Raw genomic sequence first — 23,313 nt, forward strand, 5'->3', positions numbered from 1 at the left:
CATATAGAGTTAAATTTGAAGCAGTTCTTATGTGTTATTATATTCACATCTTTTGTGTACCTTTCTATCATCTATATTATCAAACATGTTTACTTCCATCAAAGCAAGAGACTTTGAGAATATTGAGAATCTTTCCTTGTAAAGAGAAATATGTAATAAAAAATATGAATATGAAAATATGATTCCAAAATGATCTCTACTGCTGCTTTCTCAATCCATATAAAGTTAACTTTCTTTTTTATTTAGAGATTAGTACCAAAGGGGAAATGTAAATTTGCAACAAATACAACTTCTAATTAAACCATGAAAGTGGTGATTTTGTATCAAATATGAGATTATAAATTCTGAATAATAAACTTATTTTTTAATTATATCATTTTTCCCTCTAGTACTTTCCCTGAAATTATAATTAAATGTATGTTATGATTTATTATATTCCAAGTAGATTATCTCAGACATCTGTAGCAAACTTATTTATTTTCACAATATGCCAAAAAGGAGATATAATGTCATGATAAAATTCTATGATAGAAAATGCTTTAATAAAAGTCCTGATATTCAGGGTAGACTGTAGAAAAAAAATAGGTCAGGTGTTTTAGTTGTTGTATTGACTTGTTATGATGAAGTTTTCAAAGTTGTCAAGAGCATAAAAGGTTTAAAAGTTAAAAGAGAATAAGTTTAGAAGAAGTAACTATGGCTTATGTCAGCTCCCACAGTGTTGTATAAATCTGAAAAGAAAAGTACCAAAAAGCAACTGCTTGGCCTTAACTAGTCCGTACATACTGCCAGTGCACATGAGAAACTGTACATTAAATTTCTAGGTGATCTCACAGTATGATTCTAATGCACAATTTGTAAAATTGTTGATTTATATGAAATTAGTTAAATTTTAAGTCACTGAGAAAAAATTCAGCTCTCTCAAAATATTAACTTCAAATGATACAGAAAAATTCAATTATATACTAAATATATCAAAATTTTAACATATTTGAATATATTAAGTATATAGCCATATATTAAAATATGAACAAAGTATATTTTGACACCATTTTATCAATAACTCACACAGCTACATCCCCTAATATGTGAGTATCAATTGTTTTGGTTTAATAAAAAATAACTCTTAAATATGTTTTCTTAATAAGGACAAAGCTGTGAAAAACATCACATCACCCTGTTGTACTCAGAAATTAGAAGGTAGTCAGTCATCCAGTAAGTAAGCCTGTGTAATGTGTTTCATTGTGTATGCTTATAGCTCTAGCTTTAATTTATAATGTAAAGATGAATGGAAATCATCAATGTAAGTTGACCATCCTTACCTATCTCCTTTTCTGCATTTCACATTTGCTTTGTGTGTGTTTCTGTGTAATTGACGAGGTTGGTCTTTGTGCCAATGAAATTGAAACAATTCATTGGAGCACTATAGGTTGCAATCATACACAACTAAAGATAATGGTTTCTCCCTTCATACAGTCCATAGGTGGTAAATAAGTTAGCAATGAAATGTATTATGGCCCGATAAACTTCTTGATCTATGATTAAATGTTGATTGATAGTTTCTGTTTTGTATAATCTTAGAGGAAATAATTATAGCTGCTTTGAATGCTTGGTTTCATTGGCCCTGCCTAGGTGGCATTTCATTGTTCTTATCCCCAGCTTTTTGGCTGTATTCCTCATGTCTCTTCTGCAAAGTTCCCATACCCTCTTGCTAGCTTCCTAACTTCTGTAGGTTCTCCAATCCAATTCAAAATCATAGAACAATTCTTCACAGACCTTAAAAGAACAATACTCAACTTCATATGGAAAAACAAACAAACAAAAAATCCAGGACAGAAAAAACAATCCTGCACAGTAAACAAACTTCTGGAGGCATCATCATCCCTGACTTCAAGCTCTACTATAGAGCTGTAATAATGAAAACAGCTTGGTATTGGCACAAAAACAGGAATACCAATGGAATAAAATTGAAGATCCTAATATTAATCCACACACCTATGAACACCTTGTTTTTGAGGAAAAAATAAGCTAAAATTATACAATGGAAAAAAGAAAGTATCTTCAACAATGGTGCTGGCATAACTGGTTGCTGACCACGTACCAAAATACCAGTTCTAGACCTGAGAAGTTCTCATTGTAGTTCTTGGCCAAGTTTTTCCAAGAGACTCACAAAACATAAGTTTATTGTTAATGTCCTTGGTTTAATAGCCAGAGATGGAAGATAAGCTCCAATCCTACAGACATGATGAACCTCAGAAACAGGTTGCAGACATCCATTGTATGGAAAAGACCAGAGTCACCTCTCCCTGAGGAATAGCTTTCATCATACAAGAAAGCACCACTCTGGGTTCCAAAGGAGGAGGCAAGCAACAGGCCTATGCAGCCAAAATGCCTGTGGAACATATCAAAGTCCAGGAAGGCACAATGATTACTCATGTTCAGTAGTGACACACAATCCTTGTCAGTAACTGTCCAGCTCTCTAATTGAAGTGAGACCTGCTTAGTATTAGTGAAACCTTGGTTATTGGAGAAGAATCTACAACCATAATTTACTAATCCAGTATAATCCCAACAATCTATTAACATCTGTCCTTATACTCACAGAGGTATGTAGTCATCACTTTTCCTTAGGGCATACAGAGGCCGTTACAGACAACTACACAAATCAACATGCAAAGATGTGGACATAGTTTTAGATTTGTAAAATTCTCTGGGTGAATGTTTCCCTAAATCAGTATGGAATAATCTTTATTTGTCTTCTGACTGCCTTTAACCTGAAGGCTATTTTGTTATATTTTTCCAATAGTATCCCAAGCTGGAAACATGGTTCCAATTACATTTCTCTTTCTCATAGTCAAATGTTATATCTATCTATAATGTAGAAATATGTTTCTTAGAGGCAACAGAAAGATAAATATTGGTTTTGTTCCTTTGCTTTTGTTGTTTTAATCCAATGTGATAGTGTCCAGTTTTCTCTTCAGTCTGAAATTGTCCTTCCAATGTACAGCTTTATGCTTGTGATGACTATTCTTGGTTGGCAACTGAACATAACTAGGGAGAAAGAACCTCGATTAAAGAATTGCCTCTGTCAGATTTGCCCATGAGCATGCCTATGGGACATTTCCTGAAGATGATTGATGTGGGAGGACATGGCCTGCTGTAGGTGGTACAACCCCTAGGTATGTGTTGCTTGATTGTCTAAGAAAGGAAACTGAACAAGAGAAGGAAAGGCAAGTCAACAAGGACTCAGGAAAGAGGTAGGTGAGTCTCTGTGAGTTGGTCTACAAAGCTACACAGATAAACTCTATCTTGAAAAACCAAGAAATAAAGTGACCACTGCTTCAGTTTCTATATTCACTTTTCTTCCTTAAGTTCCCACTCTGTCTTCCATAGATGACATCAGCCCCATAGGCCAAATTATCCCCTCCTCTTCAAGTTTATTCAGTCACAATGTTTTGTCACAGCTGCAGTAAAGTAACTAGACTAGAACAGTGGTCGTAAATCCCTGAAGTATGTTTTTATCATGGCAAGTTTGGTTTGCTGGGTCTTTGCTGTTGCTTGTTTTCATTTCTGTTTTCCAGTAGTTATACTACATTATTTTTCTCCCCTCCTGGCTTTACAACGTTTCTAATACAGAATAAGCCATTATTTGGATTTGTCTGCATTATAGCTTTCCTCATGGACCCAGAAATTGACCTGACTGCAGATAGGAAGGAGGGAATGAAGAGACAAAGGGGCATACGAACAAAGGAAAAATTGGTATCAGATGGACTAGACTCTGAAGAAGATGCTATTAGGATTTATTGTCATTGGAATCAATGTTATGATTTAACAGCAGAGTACCTTAGAGGATCGGGGCCAAGGTGTACAGCAAAAAGATCACACCTCACAACAGTTCTCAAGTAAGCGGCTACATGAGAGAGACAGACAGAGAAACAGACAGATGCAGAGAAGTAACAAGAGAATGGTCATGGATGATAGGGACCTTTTAAAGACCTGGCAATTAGTGGTGAATACTTGCTGAATCACAGAATCCCTGCAGGCAGGCTGGCAATTAGTGATGACTAGCTAGTCACCGAATTCCTGCTGGAAGGCTGGGAGAGTGCCTCATCTTATTTTACATATTAATTCCAGTTCCCTCTCCTTCCCATCCTCCCACACCCCCAACCAACCACCTCCTCCATCCCTCATCCACTCCCCAGAGAGGGTAAGGCCTTCCATGAGGGATCATCAAAAATCTGTTGAGTTATTTGGGGTAGGCTGAAGAGTATCCCTCTATAGGGAATAGGCTCCTGAAGTCCCTTTGTGCACTATGGATACATCCTGGTTCCACTGCCAGAGGCCCCATAGACTGCCCAGTCCTCCTTGCTGACACCCACATGACCAATGTGGGAGATAATAAATATGTAAATGGTACACTTTATTCATATGTTAATCAGTTTTATTTTTAGATACCTTTAAATACATTATAGACATTAGGTTATGCTTTTAAATATTTTATTATAAATATCACTAGCAAGTATTCTAGTTTATTAAATTTTCTTACCATTATACAGACCTTAAATATATATAGACTAAAAAAATTATATTTCCCTTGTGTTTTTCAAATGCTACTACTTTTTGAGCTTTAAATTTTATTCAACGTGTGATCACGAACATTCTTTACAGCACTGAAATAAACAAATATAACCAAAAATATCTGTCTGTCTTATTTTAAAGACTTTTAATAATGTTCGACTAAAACAAAAAAATCAAACAAAGAAAAAAAACCTTAGAGTTACCAGAAACAGAAAATGACAAAATTTGGGTTAATTAAAATCAATAATAACAATATTTATTTGTTATTGATGTGTTTTAAAAATCCTTCTAGCTTAAACATGGATTCTACTCTACTGTCATTTTTGCAGCAATTATATTCTCAGGTGAAATATATTTTAAAAGGTATATTAATAGAGGATAATGTGAAAGTAATTTCCAACAACATATTACTTTAAGAAAAAAATTAAAGAAAATGATGCTCTCTCTTGCCTAATGTTAAAAACTTGAATCTTCTTGACATTGTCCCATGTATTAACAGACTGATTTGTTTCTAATGGAGGACTGAAAGCCACTGATCTGTATATCATTTCCTACTCTTCACAGGACTGAAGCATCCTTTTTTCTATGTGGTTCCTATTCTGGTTGAAATACCATCATTCATGTGATCCTAAATTGTTCGCAAATGTTTGGCTTTTTCATCTTTCCTTAAAGATCCAAACTTCTTGAAACAGAAAGCATGATAGCATTTTCTTGTTTCCAACTGTGCTGTTTGGAATGAGAATGGCCCTAATAGTCTCATTTGTTTGAGTAAGTTGGTGGAATTTGGTAAGGATTAGGGATGAGTGGTGCTATTAGCTGAGCTGTGTCACCAAAGATGTAGGGCTAAGCTTTTGAGTTTCAATAGACTCATGACATTTCCAGGTGGGTTCTTGTTCCCTGCTTGCTCCTCGAGAGGTGAGCTCTCAGCTGTCTCTGCAGCTGCCTGTAATCTGCTACCTCTACTTTGTCATTATTAATTCTAACTCCGGAAACCTGTAAATATCAAAAAAGTGAATCTTTCTGTGACTTGCCTACGCCATGGTATCTTATCAAAGCTATAGCATACAAATTAGTAGTACAGCATCTCTACATGGTAAACATGACTCAATTAGGTCTGCATGGATGGCTGTCCAACAGAACGAACTGGTCACATTTTTTAACGGATTCCTATCAGTCTCTTGATATTTCTTGATTTTCATTTCTCTCATTATAGAATGGCTTAGTGCTCGCAGACAGCTTCTATTTTAGATATCCTCCTTATCATTTGAATGGGACAAAGGCGACCAAGAAAAAAAAAGTCATAATATGTAACAATATTGTCCCTGGAAAAACTGTCAACCCTAGAGTTTTCACTTTTGTAATTCTACTACAAAGGCTCAGCACTTAATCAGTGCCACACCTTTGTTTACTGAGACCATTAAAACTACATAGTGTGACCCTCTTAACTACAAGCAGAACAGCTAATGGACTAAATATGAACATAGCTTCACGATAGAGGTTTCACCTTTCTTAGTTTGTAGGGACATAAGCTTACGAATTAACGGTGCCAACAGTGTAGTATATTTTCCATTTACTCCAAATATCTGATGCATAATAGAACCTTAAAAAATACATGTTAATGAATGGACAATTATTTTGCATAACATAGATGATTTAATGTATGTGGACACTGTTTTATGAATTATGAACTACCTGACTTAACAGTGATTATTAACAAAGATAACTTAAAAATTTAGTAGACAAATATCATGGAAAAATTTATCTAATTGTAACTTATGTGTTTTTGTCCAGGATTCTTATGAACTATATTTTTAGTCTACTCCAATACTGTAAAGTAACACAAAACACATATTACAGAAAACAGTAATAATTAGATGTGAGGAACAATTTCCCACCAGCCTGGTGCCACAGCTGCATCAGCCAGAAATAAATTAGAGAGGCTGTATTCAATATGAAACTGTTGGCCTGTTGCTAGTGTTTCTCATCGGCTAGCTCGTTCTTAAATATTAACCCATTTCTATGAATCTAAGTGATTCCATGTGGCCTTATTGTACCGGAGAAAGGGTCTGGGCATCTTCTCTCAAGTCCTACATCTTGACTCCTCTCTACTACCTCTCCCAGAATCTTCCTTGTCTCCTAGTCCCACTTATCTTGCCTTCCTATATGCCAACAAGACTTTATCCATTAGCCAATAAGAGAAAGCATATTTATAGAATGACATCTCTCATCATCTCTTCTTTTCTGTCTAAAATAAAAGAAAATCTTTAACTTTAAAACAGTAAACTTACATATGACAAAACAGTTATCAAATAAGAACTAAAGTTAACAATATTTAGTCCATTAACATTAGCAAAAATTAAAGAAAAGTTTCCATCATCTATCCTATCTTTGTCAGTCTGAAGTCTTACATGTAACTTATCTTTAATCCTAAGGAAAACTATCAATATGACTATTTGTATTCAACTCCATCAAAGATCACAGTAGAATAATACATAAACTCTAAAACTGACAGAGACAACTCTCCTGGTCAGTCATACGAAGTTCTTCTGTAATGTTCCATCTTCAGCCTACAGAAACATAGTGTGTCTGGTAGACTCCTCAGTAAAGCAAGAAACTCCACCTATATTGGCAGTTTGTCAGTCACTTTTCTCTGTATCCTGCAGACTGTCTGGCAGACTCATCCATGAAGCAGGAAGACAACAGCAATGTCCATCTTGTTTCAGCAGTCACTTTTCCAGGGGTCCCACATGTCCACTTTATACAGCATAAAGTCAGTCCAGACAAGAACAGTATCTTGCCCTAATGAAAGCAAACTCCATAATGAGTTTATTTGATGTCCATCTTCCTTTCTGATGAAGGTGGTGTTGTCAGGAGCAGTTGTGCCTCACTGTTAAGAAAAACCCTAAACCATTTTAAGTGCCATATTCTGTAGGTCTTTGAAAGGTTTGAAGAATATTTATCTATCTCAAATATATCTCTGCATATCTAGAAATCCTAACTAACATACGTTTTGATTATTATAGGTAACTATCTATAATTTGTACTTAGTTCTACATTACATTTTTAAATGAGCTATGTAAACACAATACCAAAACAAGAGAAGAAATACACATATCACAAAAATCCATTCCAAAACAAAGCATTCATTTCTATACCATAATCCCCTTTTTACCTTTAGTAGATTATACTATTTTAAATCAGTGTAGATCATTTTAGATCAATCTTTTGAATCACTGACTGTCTACCTAATTTCACATTTTAAAAGGAATGGAAATAAACAAAACACAAGCAAGATTTTTTTTTTAAATGTCAAACTTCTACGGCATAAATGTAATTATATCCTTTAGTGTATATCTATTTCGATGCACCCACTCTGCTACTGTTTTAGACCAATCAGTATCAAGAATTTCTTGTCATGTTTTTTTCTTTTTAATTAGGTTGTAAAAACAGACCTATTATTTTTTTTTCATATTAAGATTATATATACAGTCATGGAATAAAAACAACACAAACAAGCACTTAAACAGGTGCTGGTGTTTAATTAACTGTTTTTTGAAAGTAATTACATGTTTAGTTGTTTTTAATACATGGACGTTTGAAACCTCCATTATAGCCTGTGGGGTTTTCTTCAACATTGGAAAGTTGCTACTAATTGGTCAAGAAAGGGAAAAAGTTTCACATTTGACATTTAACCACATGTTCATTTTGTGAAGCAGCTGCAATTTTATAAACTTTCATTTCAGAAAAGATTAACACGCAGTTCTATTTTTACTTTATGGAAAAAGTCATTTTAAGCTATTAGTGCATGTTAGTTCTCAAGTATTTGATACTCTCCCAGTGAAATAAAGGTTAACAATGTCTCCTGGATAGAATTAGCATCCATCAAAAGCACTGACAGGGCCCATTTCTTACTATCAAAAAACACAGCATGAGACAGAGAACAAAATGTACTCTTCCTGGTACTAGAGATGTCTGAAAAACAAGCAAAATTGAATGCAGCCTCAGGGATTCAGACAATAGTATGAAGCCTTACTGGAGGGTTTTATACCATTTTATACTTCTGAATTCATCAATCAAGATGCAGAAATTATTAAAATTGCTGGCATCGCTATTGTTGCATGCTTTCTTTTCTCTTTATTTTTTTCTTTGCCAGGCCATAATATGGGTTTCATCTATAATTACAGAAACATCTATGTGGATGATACTCAAGTTAACCTTGGGTGTAGTTTCATTACTTCTGAATAATTTAATATCAAGATTTGTGATTTATAGAAAACATTTAGGTGTTTTTATACTATTAGGTTAAAATGATGAAATCTAAGAAACAATTATAAATTATCATCTATCAGTCAACACTGAAATTTTCCAAATATAGTTTGGGTTAAAATCCTCTATGATTGTTTTTTTTTGCTTATACTTTTAAGTATATTTGAAAAAGGAAATTTTTTAGAAGAGGTTCTGTTTATTTGCATACTCTATGTTTAGACACCAACTTAGGGAAGCATCCAGAAAGAAGAAAAGGGAAGTAAAAAACTAAACCCTTTAACCAGTAGATGATAAACATGCAGAGATAATTTGTCCACTTAATGTATATATACAGTTGTTAATGAAAAGCAATGAATAGAACTTTTAAAATTTGATAGATCCATATAAATCATAAAGTTATGCTTTTATGAATATCAAATTATGTAAGATATTTTAAACAATATAAAAAAGGAAAGTTTGAATTATTACTCTATGAAAATACATTTACATGTAGAAAGGATACAGCCATATTGTATTATAATGTTCAAAACATAAATTTGACGCCTAAGAGATGAGGGAAGGACACTCATATGCTTTGTTTATTACTCTGTAAATATGCTCTGAATAGCCATAGACATGAGCCTTCCAGCACAGAATTTCTCTTCCTGTCAAGAGTTAGCAAACATTACAGTCAGAGGATCTACAACCACCTTTCAGTTACCCATTCAGCATTTTAGATCTGTGTACTCTCCCTGGCTTTCTCCCACTCTCGACTCATCATACAAATTCAGAACCCAAGTGTAAATCCTTTACCTCTCTTCCTCATTCGATTTTACTGTACCGATGGCATATAACTTAATGTGAACAGTTTTCCACCAGTTTGGTCCCACAGCCATGTCAGCCCCAAATAACAAAAAGAGATGCTGTATTAGATATAAAGCTATTGGCCTGTTACTAGCATTTCTTATTAGCTAGCTCTGTCTTAAATATTAATCCATTTCTATGAATTTAAGTGTTTCCACGTGTTCTTATCTTATGGAGAAAGGGTCTGGGCACCTTACTTCTCTCACGTCCTACATCTTGACTTTCTACTACCTCTTGAAGAATCCTCCTTGTCTGCTAGCCCCACCTATTTTGCTTTCCTATTGGCCATCGGGGTTTTATCCATTAACCAATAAATGAAAACATATTTACAGAATGACATCTCTCATCAATAACTTCTACTCTCTGGTGAATTAAAGTTTGATTATGTGTTTGTACAGTTTATAACTGTTATTTAATAGGTACTTCTGATCTTTTCATGTATCTATATGAAATAATTACATAATACTCAATAGGTATGGCACTGAAAACTATTTAATGTGGTTAAAATGCACAGATGTAAAAATCATTTCTTTTTATAATTTGCTACCATAATTTTGTGTTTAAATGTTCTTTAAAGATCTATATAGGTTCTTGAGAGTTTACATATTTGTTGTTATCAAATTATATTTAAATGATACTTTAGTAATTTTCTTTATCACCTAAAAGAATTCTTGAAATCTTAAAAATAGCTTATAAGTACTATATAATATAGTCATACATTTTCTGGGAAAGCAGATAGAACAAGAAAACAAAATCATCCGGAGTGAGGTAACCTTGACCCAGAATGACAAGAAGTATATGTATTCGATTATATTTGGATATTAGCTCTTAAATCAAACCATAGAATCCACAGGGGCTACACTGCTCAGAGTCACAGGGGGGGCTAACTGAATGAAAGTACCTTCAGTCAACAGTTGACAGTATTTCAGAAAAACCACATGCTGTGCTGGCAAGGCCAGATGACAAAGAATGATCTGGAAGAAAAGGGCAAGCACTTAAGAGTAACCTTGGGACTCGCTCTCACAATTGCTCAGATCAATAATAAAAATATGATATACAGGTACCAATTGTGATACCACTAATGTTGCTTCCTAAAAACCCAGATGTGAGCCAAGAATCGACATTTAAAGGAAACTTGGATACTCATTGTTGTCAAATATTAGGATTCAGAGACATCTTAAATTCAGTCTTTTGCATACCTATCAAAAATTAACTAAGAAGATAACAACCCTGAATTAGGAAGAATGAGGGGTTGGATTGTGCATTCATGCACAGCTTTTCATGTTGAGCTCTTGAGTTTTTTCAAGGAAGTTAAGAAAATAATGAACATATTAAACTAGGACACAGAATAGAGGCAGGCTTTCTTTCTTTAATTTAATGTTACAGAGTGTGGTCATAACTGCATACACTGATTCAGATATGATATTGTCATCACAAATAGATGATAAATCATGCTGGCTTTTAATACCATGATCTTGGGAAAGGTTAAGCATAAGTTACAGCTTCAGTGTGGGTTTAGAAAATGTGCTTGCCAAGATTAAAGGCAGAGAAGAAAATATTGTGTAAGTTGTCGTTGTTTAAATCAGGATAACACCTGACAATATTGAGGGAGGGGAAAGACTGCTTGATGATTTGTAATTATGTAAATCAGGGTAGGCTAAGTTTACCTGTGTAAAGATGGAAAGGAGGATTTCAGGTTGACATGTTTATGATCATTACTAGCATCAGGGGATTCTGCCTCAGCTCAATGGAGGAGATACCATCTGCAACCCATTACATCATGACTGTTGTCACAGAAAACGTAACTAGAGGTGTTTGGTGCCCTCTCGTTTACTTTGCAGGCAGTTCACTGTTAGCTTCACAGTTGTCTTAGATGACAGTATAGTCAGAACTACTTCCAAGACTCAATTTAACATCAAAGTGTATATGTAAAAGAACAGGCAGAACTTTTTATTGACCACTAGTTTTCACTGTGATGACATTCATAATAATTTGTTGATCTTCAGACTATAGCATGGGCCTGAAACTCACTATGAAGTGATGACTGTTTTTGTCCCTCAACTGAGTGGATATCCTTCTGCCTTAGCGTTTTGGGTGCTGGTTAAAAGCATGAGATACCATATAGAGATAAAAGAGAATGTCAACTTGCAGATCATTTTTACCATGGTTTGCTTATAGTCAAATGAATTAGCTTTTATTTTTTATAACAAATTAAACTACTACAGAAATAACTTTAGATATGGATGGGCTCAGAAGGTCATATCACTCTTATCTGTTAATTTCTTTTCATAGAGATTGAGTTGTTATCTTCAATAGTGTTACCACTGGTATGCTATGTCCTTGTAAGCAACTATAACTAAAATCTGTGATTCACAAAAATAAAAAAGACAAACAATACAAAATGTGTTGGGAGAAGAGGGATTCTAGTGGGTAGATAAGTTCAGGTAACTGGTATGCACATGATTGAAATTGTATACATGTACAATAACATCTAAAATAAATTTTAAAACATACAATTATTACACAACAAAATGCCCTTTATTACTAACATATTACTAACAAATTGATAGGTAGGATTATATCTTAATAGAAAGTTTTCACTGACTTAGAAATATGGGCAGTGTTACAATCATGGATTTGCAAGATTTAATTTAAATAAGAGTTTTCAGTATAATTTAGTTTCCTGGGAATTATTCCATGGTAGGAAATCGCTAAAAAACAGTAACTAGTAGGTCTCTGGAGTCCTACTAAAGAGTCATTTTTCTCTTTAAACCTATAATGGCTCCCTCTATTAAGGTTATTAAGGTATCTCTCTCTATCTCTCTCTCTCTCTCTCTCTCTCTCTTTTTTTTTTTTTTTTGCTCTTGTCTATTCATTCCCTGACTCAATCTTCCTGGTCCCACATGTTTTCCTTTCCTCCCCTTATCTTTCCCCTAACTCCCTCTCCATTCACTTCTCACCACTCCCAATATGCTCGGGAGATCGTGTTCCTTTCCTCCTTCTGAGAGGGGCCTTGTATGAATTTCTTAGATTCCTCCTTGTATCCTAGTTTCTCTGGTGGTGTGAATTACAGGCTGGTGATCCTTTGTTCTATGTCTAAAATCCATATATAAGTGAGTACATACCATGTCCCTCTTTTTGTGACTGGGTTACCTCACTTAGGATGGTTTCTTCAAGTTCCATCCATTTGCCTGGAAATTTCAAGATTCCAAGGTTGATCCCAACTAACAAATTTAGAAACAGGGGAAAGTCTACCTTAAATGTCCTTCTCTGATAATGAGATTGATAACTAATTATATGCCATCACAGAGCCCTCATCTAGTAGCTGGTGGAAACAGCAGACACCCACAGCTAAATACTGAGCTGAACTGCTGAAATCCAGTTGTAGAGAGGAAGGAGTGATAAGAAAAGGGGTCAAGACCAGGCTATAGAAACTCAAGCAAGGGGTGAGTTCATGGACCCCCTGACTGTTAGCTGGGAATAAAATATTGTACCAATTCAGATTCAGACCCCCTGAAGATGGGTCTCAGTTAAAAGGCCTGGGCAGTCTAAGGGACCTCTGACAGTGGAACCAGAATGTATCCCTGGTGCACAATGGGAATTTGGGAGCACATTCCCCATGGAGGAATACTCCCTTAGCCTAGAGGTAGGAGGGAGGGCCTAGACCCTACTCCATATGACTTGACAGATTTTGATGATCCCTCCTGGAAGGCATCACCCTCCCTGTGGAGTAGGAGGTGGTGACATTGGAGGAGTGGTCGGGGGACATGTGAAGGAGGGAAGGAGGGAAGGAGAGGGAACTGGGATAGATATGTAAAATAAGAAAATATAATAAATATATACATAGAAAAAGAAAGAAAATGGTAACTATACTTTTTAAAAGACTAATAATTTATACTTAGTTCATTTCCTGGGCATTGGTAAAAAAGTATAACTTGTCTTTTTTTTTTTTTTTCAGTCGATCCTTAACATTTTACAAGTAATTTAAAACACTGAAAGATATTGGAAGAAAAAAAACACTAATAAAACAAAACATTTGATTAGATGGCAACAGAGTAAAACCAAGAATATCAAATTTGCTTGTTGGTTTATAAAGCTATTGCTTTTCCATTGCTTAAGTACAAAGAAATGGGTGAGAGGCATGTTAGCTCCAGTAGTTCCAGAAATCCATGACATTAGTAGTGAGGGAAGTGGGGAAGGGATTCAGGAGGACATCAAGAGAATAGCTGATATCAGATTCCTTCTGATGGGCAATTGTGGCTTGAATAGTGAAGACGAAGCCGGAAATGACCACATAAGAGTGGTCTTCAGTACCTATAGACACAGAATGATTTAGTCTCCAGTCATGAGTAATAAATTTTGGTGTGTGCGGTTTCACATTAACCAGCACTTTTATAAAGGCATGTCTGGGAGACAGTCAGGTATCTGACAAAACTTACAAGTACACAGAAATGTACAGGGCACCTGCCTCGAAAAGCAAATGTCCTTCAGTGAGAATGGTGGTACAGAAATGTAATCCCAATGCTTGGGAGACTCAGGCAAAAGGATTGTTGTTAGCTTAAGGACAGCCTAAATCATACACAAGTCATCTAAAGATGCATGACCAAACATTGTCTTCAACGGATTAGGTTTCAATTTATAATAATACAAGAAAACCTCAATGGTAGCAACTTACATGGTAAATGGGAGGGAAACAAAATTCCATGAAAAACAATTGCTCATAATACATAGTTAACCCGACACTTGAGAAATTTTTGGAATGTTTGTGTTTTATTAACACAAACAACTTCCAATAAGTAACATTTTGAGTTGTCTGTAGTTTGTTAGTTTCTGGATTACTGAATTTATTAGACAATACTGTCTTGCCTCCTGTTTCATGCCTTTTCAAACAATGTGTCAATGTAGTTCCCTGAACTTAGAGGGCTCTTGAAAGCTGTATGAATATTCTTTAACAAAACAAACAAACAAACATAAAATGTATATAACTTGTAGTTAGTAGAAATGTTTAGAAAGTCCTATACATTTTTAATGTGAAGTCACAATGTGGACAGAAGGAAAGTTTCAAAATAGCTTAAAAGAAATCTGCAAATAACTAGATAGATAAGTGTGACTGGTGTTAATTTGTTACACCCTTAAAGAGAGAGATAGAGAAAAAAACAAACAACAAAACAAAACAAAAAATAGAAAATATTCCCCACACAACCCTGAGGAGGTTGGCAGATGCTCACACAAGGCAGGTTCAATCCAGAGTTATCCCTAAGAGCTAAAGACAACTCTTTCTATTTTAGTTGTGTGGATCTTATACTATTTGTCACACTACAATTAATGGTTTATGAGTGAAAAAAAATGTCAGTAAAAATGTTCTGCAAATGGTAAAGATATGCCATTTGGAAAAGACAATAAAAAAAAATCCTACAACAAGAGAGATTCTTCAGTGGATGTCAGTTGATACCTTGCCAAAATTTCAGTGTCTAATTTTACCTTTAATTTCCCTCTGGATTGGAGATTTCAAAATATAATGCTTATCAAAATTTGTTTCACTAAATACCATTTTAACAGTGATTTTTAACACTGTTTTACCAGCCCTGTCTCCAGTGAAAAGCAAACAATTGGCTAGGCACCAATTCCTGAATGATTCAATAAAACCAAAATAATTATTAAGTCATCTTTATGACATCTTTAGCTATTATAGTGAAAGATGAGGAATCCCAAAATTTGAGGACCAAAGAGGTCATTCCAATAGAAAGTTATTCATCGTGACCCTTTAGAACAACCTTGTTGTGTTAGGATCTTTGTAATCTCTAGGATTGTCCACTAAGAGATAAATTTAGCCCGCAGTTTGGTGCTTAGGTGGCTGCTTACAGCATTGGAAAACATAGCAGCCATAATGACTCCTATATTGCAAAGGTATCAAATGTGGTCTCTGACCAGCCCTCATAGAGTATCCTTCCCTTCAACACCTGTATTGTACAGTATTTGCTACTTTCACAACTTTTCATTGTACATTTTAGAAAGAAAAGCGTGTGTTTACAATAAAATAATATTCATTGTGATCTTTTGAAATTTAGAGAAAATGGAAAAAATCAAGATATATATATGTATATTAATATATATATATGTATATATATATATATATATATATATTAAATATGCCTGTGCAGCTTAAGGTAAAATAAGAAATTAGAATTAGAATTTCTCTAGCTTTAGATATACCTATAGCAAAAAGTTTGTAGTTCATCTGTTATTGTCAAGGATTCCCCTAATAGTAAATGCTTTCCTGTCAGAATTATATTCAGTTCTAAATTCAGTTCTTATTTGGTGGAGATAATTAGTACAATTTTCTATGTATTTACTTCTTCATGTTTTAACTTTTTTTTTTTTTTTTTTTTGGTACTCAAATGTACTGCATTTCGAATAAAGCCTACTTTATACATAATTGTGAAAATCAAAGTGAAAAGATGCAGGGTGTCCCTTGTTAAATGACTCTTAATACCTCTGTGTCTATATTGCTTGTGACATTTCCAATGTTTTTATCTATAATTATGAAACTACAGAACTTACTGAATAGTATTTTAATTTTAGCTTCTCATTTTTATTTGAAGTCACCATTAGAGCATTATCACAGCGGGACACAGATTACAATAATTCTAATTATTCTACCTTTTTGTCCTTGTTCTCAAATCCATCTGTTCAGCCAACATATCCTTCAGAAATCAGTATGTGTAATCCTAATAGAAGCCACTCTGATTGGAGTGGGATTAAGAGATTGTAATTCAGCCAAGTTCCCACTCTACTAGGCCTTTCCAATTCAGACCTTCCTGAAGAGTCAAGAAACACTGGAACTTTACAAACAGCACTGAGGAACTTATCAAATCACATCTATGCAGCAGAATGCTAATTTTTAATTAATCTTGCTTTTCTTTCTAAAAAAATATTTTCAAAATAGAAAAGTTCATATTGAGAGGACATTAAATTTGTTACCATGTTTCTAGAGTTGATAAAGTAAAATTTTGTTGTTCCTTTTGGGACACAACTTAGAGTAAGATGATCATGCAAGCAATTATTTCTTCTTAAAGTGCTCTTTACTGACATAATGACTCATTCATCACTGAGATATGCCACCATGTAAATATACATATAATTGTTAGATGTCAATGTTCTCGAAAGATGTTAAAATTTTCCTTCTGTGGTAAATTTTCTGCTTCAAAGAATAAAGTAATAACTCTCACTGAAATGATACTCAATATAGTGTATATTTTCCTTTTTCCTTGACATTCATTTTAGTCATTGTAATTTTTTATATGCAGAGAATTGTATTGTTATACCAATCATTCCATTTGTGGTTGATTAAAGTCACAATTTTAATTTTGTCAAATTAAAATTTTTAAGTATTTATTTTGCCAGTAGGATTACTGAAGCAATTGTCACAGTCTTTCAGCCATTCATTTTTTTTTTTTTGAAAATGAGCAATTCTGATTATTTCTTTTGTTCATTTGTTAAAACAAGTGAATGCTTTTGTAAAGATGACCTGATTCGTACTCATCATTCAAAGAGCTATAACCTTGGCAAACACTGGAATAATCAAGTGTCCTGTGTGCATTCAAATCCTTCATTCTGTCAGACATTTCATTTGGTACTCATGAATTTTGAAAGTAAGGATTCATCTGAAATAGTTCTTAAAATTTTTGATGTTATTTTCCTTTGCAAGATGGAACTAAAACAATTTAAAAATGTAATGTTGAAGAAAGTGCAGTGATATATTTCTATCATGAAAAATACCATATCAGAAAACTTAAAAGAAGGAAGAAATATAATTTATCTAGACTAAACTGAAATATTATTGAAAATTACAAAACTGTGTATGTTAAGAACACAGAGAAACAAATAAATTATGTAATAAATATAAATAAATGATATATGTTATAAAATTATATAATATTCTTAATATATACATAATCATTGTTCATTCTTAATATAAAATATGAGTGCTATTTTTGGATGTATTTTTACTAAAAGACATATATATCACTTAATTTTTAGAAGTCATTTAATATTGACCATAATCAGACATGTGCACAAACCTAGCATCCCATGGGCTGAGACAGGAGGAACAAAAGTTCAAGGCCAGATTAAGCTACATAGCAAGGTGAGGACATCCTAAGCGTCATGACACTTGATAAGGCAACAACCAATCAACACAATTGAAAACTGAACAAGGAAAGATTCAAAGAAAAATCTCATTTTAATCATCTCTCTTTTTCTATTTCTTTTAAGTTTTCTTGTTGTAAAATTAAATCTAAGAAAGACACCTTCATGCAAATACATCTGCTATACACACTCTCTTTTGAGACAACTTCTGCTTTTCCCAAGATAATTCTTTGTTGTTTGGGACTGTACTGTGCATGCTAAGGGATTTTATACACTTGGCTTTTTTTTTTTTTTTTTTTAATCTGCTAGATGTGAGTTCCAAATGGACCTGAATACTTTCACAGACATATGAGATTCAAAAAGAAATTGAATTTATTTGTTGCCAAATTGTGTATGGATGGACAAAGCTTCGTGCCAGGTAATCATTGGTATAACACAAACCCTCCCTCACTATGGATTCCTGACCCAATGACTTTTCTCTATTTGGCACAGCTAATTGAAATACATCTCCTTCATCTTTTGATTTTGACCAAGTTTGATAAGACTTTTGTCCCCATTCCAAATTTGTACATGGAAACGTACATTTTACTCTATGTATGTTCAAGTAAATGGTGAAAAATATCAGTTGAAAACATAAAATCATGTAAAATTTCATTTAATTATTTACCTTATCATACATATAAATTGACTTGTGTTTTTAAAAATCAAATTTTTAAGTATTTAAATACAAGGATATTTATGAGTTCCACTTACAGACTACAGTCAAAATTAAATATAGATAAATTGAAAATGTATTAGCTGACTTGCAAAAGTTAAAATGCTCTGTTTTTATCTCTAGTTATGTATTTTAGAATGTGAGGAAACCAGTATAAATAGGACTCCACAAATTCAAGTAAAATAACCCTCAGATAATATAAGCTCTAGGTAGATGTGTGCTGGCTAATGTTTACTCTGTTTCTTTCTTTTATATTTATTTGTTTATATTAATTCTATATAATTTAGGCAAAAACAACACTATAACTAAGGCTCTTGGTTGTTCATTTGAAAAGACTATCTATAAAAGAAAAGCGTAATTCTCTCACTGAAAATATAACTTAAATATGCCCTTCTGGTATGAGACCTCCCTTCCTTTTAGAGTTTAAAATTGCTTTACAGTACTGTTCTCCTGGGGAATTAGAGCATCCAAGACAATGGTAAAGTAAAATGGACTTGAAATTTCAGATGATATCTGCAGTAGTTTAATCTATTTTTTTTTCTTTCTCCAAGGAGATGAGGAAATAAAGAGACTGAGAAAGACTGTAAGGAATTGTAGAATACAAGTCAGGCTGAGGCAGAGCCCCTGCATTCAATTTGTTTATGTGTATCACATATACAAATCTGATTGAAGATGAACAGTTACAATTGTAGCATAATCGATAACAAAGTCGGCTGTCCATCGCAATACTTAATTGAAATATTACAATATGGTAACAATGCTAGTATATGAGTAACTACACTGACAGCTGCTACCACTAATATTATATGATAGGTGTTGGGGGAAAGCTGTGCGTTTCACTGTGGAACGTACATTGCAAGCATAAGGTTTTGGCTTCAATATCAAGTTCAAAATTAAATCCTTGATAAATTAGCAGACACATAAAAACATTGGTTTATGGTTAGGTACATAAAATCTGTCACTTCCTTTATATAAGAGTGATGAATATTTTGCATATCTATGTAAAATTTTGCAGCAGAACATTGAAATTTTATGCATCTTTATCATAACAGTGATAGAAGAGTTATTTTTATTTTTCAATGATAATAGAGTTTTACTTATAGTCCCTAAGTCAAATGCAGTGATTCAGTTACCTTTTTACATGATTTGAGTTGATATGCAAATAGCTAAAGGACATACAGCAGTAACTTTGCCAAAATTTAATGTTTGAAAGCTAATTGCCATAAACTACTCTCAATTTATCCTCAAGGTGTTTTAAAATACTTATTGGACAATCTATAATCTCAGTTTCTATTAATTAAATTATCTGGTGGCTATATGGGTTTATGATGTAACAGAAGGCATTTGCTACAAATAACTTCACAACCACTAATCCAAGAAGTATTTAGATAATATCAAGTATTTGGTGAAATTCATTTAATTTGTAAATCTTTAAGAAAAGGTCATAAAAATCAAGCACAGTATATTGAGACATTTTTTAAGAGTTCAGGTTGTATTTATTTATTTATGATTATATATATATGTATATATATATACATACATATATACACAAATGTGTGTAACTCTGATATTGAGAGATTCTTAAACACAGAGTAACAAAAGATGATGGACTTCTATTTTTTAATAGATTAAAATTCTATGTCCCAGCTCACTCCATTCCAGTATTTCAGATAAATGTCATAAATGTTTGCTAGTAAATGATAAAATCAAAATATGTAAAATTTAATGATGGAATTGTTTTTGCTTGTTAAAATAATTTTGATTATCAGAAACATTCCTAAGGATTTAATGCCATATAATTTGCAAATAGAACTTGGTCATAATATTAAGAAACTCAAATGTCTTAATTTGTTGATATGGGAAGGAGTGGTCTTAGTTCTGCGCACATGGATTTGTGCTGGCTCATCCCTAAATTGAACTGAGGAGTATTAGGAGGAGAAATGTCTCATCAACTTTCCTTCATTGCTATTTTGTTTATTTTACAAGAACACTAGACTAATATCTGTTTATCTAAACAAGACGTTTTGTTGCATGCAGGGAGACATAGTCTTAAATGAAACAAAGCAGGAAGAGATAATGTTTGTTAGCTCCCATGTTGTAGATTTCAGGAATAGAAATGTATGTGTCCTACTTTGAGTACATGAGAAAAATTTGGTGCCATATTATACAGGAAAGTTGAAGCATGGCTTAACATAGGTTTTATGGTTTAAGGAGCACTCTATTTTTTCTTTTTAAAAAAATTCAGTCAGCAAATTTAATGAATTTTTTAATGTATCAGCTATTTTGTTTCACATTTGAAGATATAATATATTTAAAAAATTGTTTTCTGAGAGAGTGAATATCATTCCTAAAGCTCAGGTAACAAAAGGCAAACATGGGATTTCAGGGTGTCATCCAAATTGAGCACAAGAAAATAAGAGCAGAAAGGCAACTAACATGTTGGGAGAGAATTTTATAATTCATCCAGAGAAAAGGGGGTTGATGCCATAAATATACAAGGAACTAAAAAAAAAAAAACAAAAACAAAAAAACAAACAAACAAAAAAGAAACAAAGAAAGAAATAATCCAATTAAAATTACAAAGGACTTGGCTAGATATTTATCAAAGTAAGGCATACAAATGGCTCAAAAATACATGAAAAAATGTTCAGCATTACTCATTGTCAGAGAAATATAAATTAAAACCACAATGACTTAGTACTTGACTCCTTTTAGAGGGCTATTGTCAGCAATATGAAATATATGTGTTTGCAGAAATATGGAGGAAATAATATCCTTGCATACTGTTGATATGAATGTAAATTGGTAGGAATATTGTGAAAAACTGAACAGAATTTCCTCAAAAGGTAGAAGAGTAGACTTTGTAGTACACAACAAAACAGCTGTTCAGCTGTGCCTGCTTGCAAAAGGTCACCATAGCAGGGATGTTTTCCTGTTAATGTTCCCTCATAGAAGGGGGTAGAGAAGTTCATTAGTGCCTTACTTGAATATCCTGACATTCATCCCAAGCAGATGCAAGCAGTTCTACCCTAATATCATGACCTCACAGTTTCAGGAAGGAATTAGAGTATATGAATTACATAAGATGATGGGAAGGTGGAAAGGGCATCAACATAATCATAGGGGAAACCTTCACACATTGTGGGTAAAGAATTTAAAGAATTACTGCTTTGGGGTCACCCATGCTCTTGGTGATAATCCCTCTCATCTATGCAAATAAGTCCAATAAATTCATTAATTCCCCAGTGGTTATAAAATAAAAAAATAAAAAGAAAGAAACTCAAATTTCATGAAGGAGAATCTGTTTAAGTCAGCAACTGGCAAAAATAGAATCAGAAATGCCTAGTTTTGGTTCTCATTCATATGTGTTCTGTTCTAACATTATACAGGTCCGCTGAGAAGAATTGTGAAGTACACACACACACACACACACACACACACACATACACACTCACACACGTATCCATGTGTGCATGCGTGCAAGTGTATATGCGTGTGTGTGTGAGTGTGTGTGTGTGTGTGTGTGTGTGTGCGTGTGTGGTGTGTCAGTGTAGAAATAGAATGGACATGACCGAGCTTAGTATTTGATGTGTTTCAAGTGTCTGAAATTTTTGCTGTGTAATACATGATAGGTAATCTCTTTGTGACTTTCCTTTGTATCTCTTTAAATATCACAAGTATTCAATAGTCATTCTGAGCTCCTCTCTGTCTCTGAGCTTCTTTCTATTCTGTGTTTAATGTAATGCAGGATGTATAAGACATGTAAATGAAATATCAGTGATTACACCCATAGTGAGGCCCCAAAGAATTCCCCCATCAATTTACAATCTATTTGATTAAGCCATGAATAATATATATTAATTTCTAATTATGTTATAAGATAACTCCTTAAGACATCCATTATGAAAAATTCACTGTATAAAGAGTTGTAATGAATTACCTAAATTACTCACTGCAATTGAATAGATTAAAATATGTCAAATTATACTTAACCACAAAATTCATTTGGTGACATCTTAGTGCTTATAGTTTGAAATAAATTGTTAATATATTATTGGAGTACAGGCTTACCTCAAGATAAAAATAATCTCCAATACTTCTATACATGAATGGAAGACACTTAGAATATTAGGGTGACATTCATCAATATAAATTTATGTGTAGGCCATTAATATTATTAATATGAAATAGTGGGTCTATATTTTACAGTGGAATCAAGGTCATGTTCACGTTCAAGTATGTGCAATATTTTAGTTGCCCTATCTCCATTAGCTTACTTTTATATGAAGAACTATTAATACTATGGAGTGAGACCTGAATGTCCCTCAAGGGACCCCACATGTTTCAATCTTTGTGGCCAAGTTTTGCATTAGGGAAGAAGTATTAGTTGATGTGAAGAATTTTAAGATGTGGGGCTGTGTGGGAGTTCTTAAGTTCCCTGCCTCTGTGTCCTTGGAGGAGGCTGCGAAGCCCATCTGTCTGCTTTTCCTCACTCATCCTGTGAGTGGTTTGCTTCGTTGTGTACCATTTTGCATCTTCACAGGAAGGCCATACCCACAGCTTATCCCACTGTTGTGCCATAACCCTTTGTGCTACAATTAGATTCCCGACACAAGAAATTTGTTATTGAGCACAAGAAGATTCCTCACGAATTTCTGGGGTCTGGAATCTAATTGTAGCACACAGGGGTCACTAATATAACACAAAGGATGTCATGTAGTAGTATGTGAACTGATCATCTGACATTACTTCAAAGAATGCACAAT

Source organism: Phodopus roborovskii, unplaced genomic scaffold (assembly GCF_943737965.1).
Source record: "Phodopus roborovskii unplaced genomic scaffold, PHOROB, whole genome shotgun sequence".
In the NCBI taxonomy this organism is placed as follows: domain Eukaryota; kingdom Metazoa; phylum Chordata; class Mammalia; order Rodentia; family Cricetidae; genus Phodopus; species Phodopus roborovskii.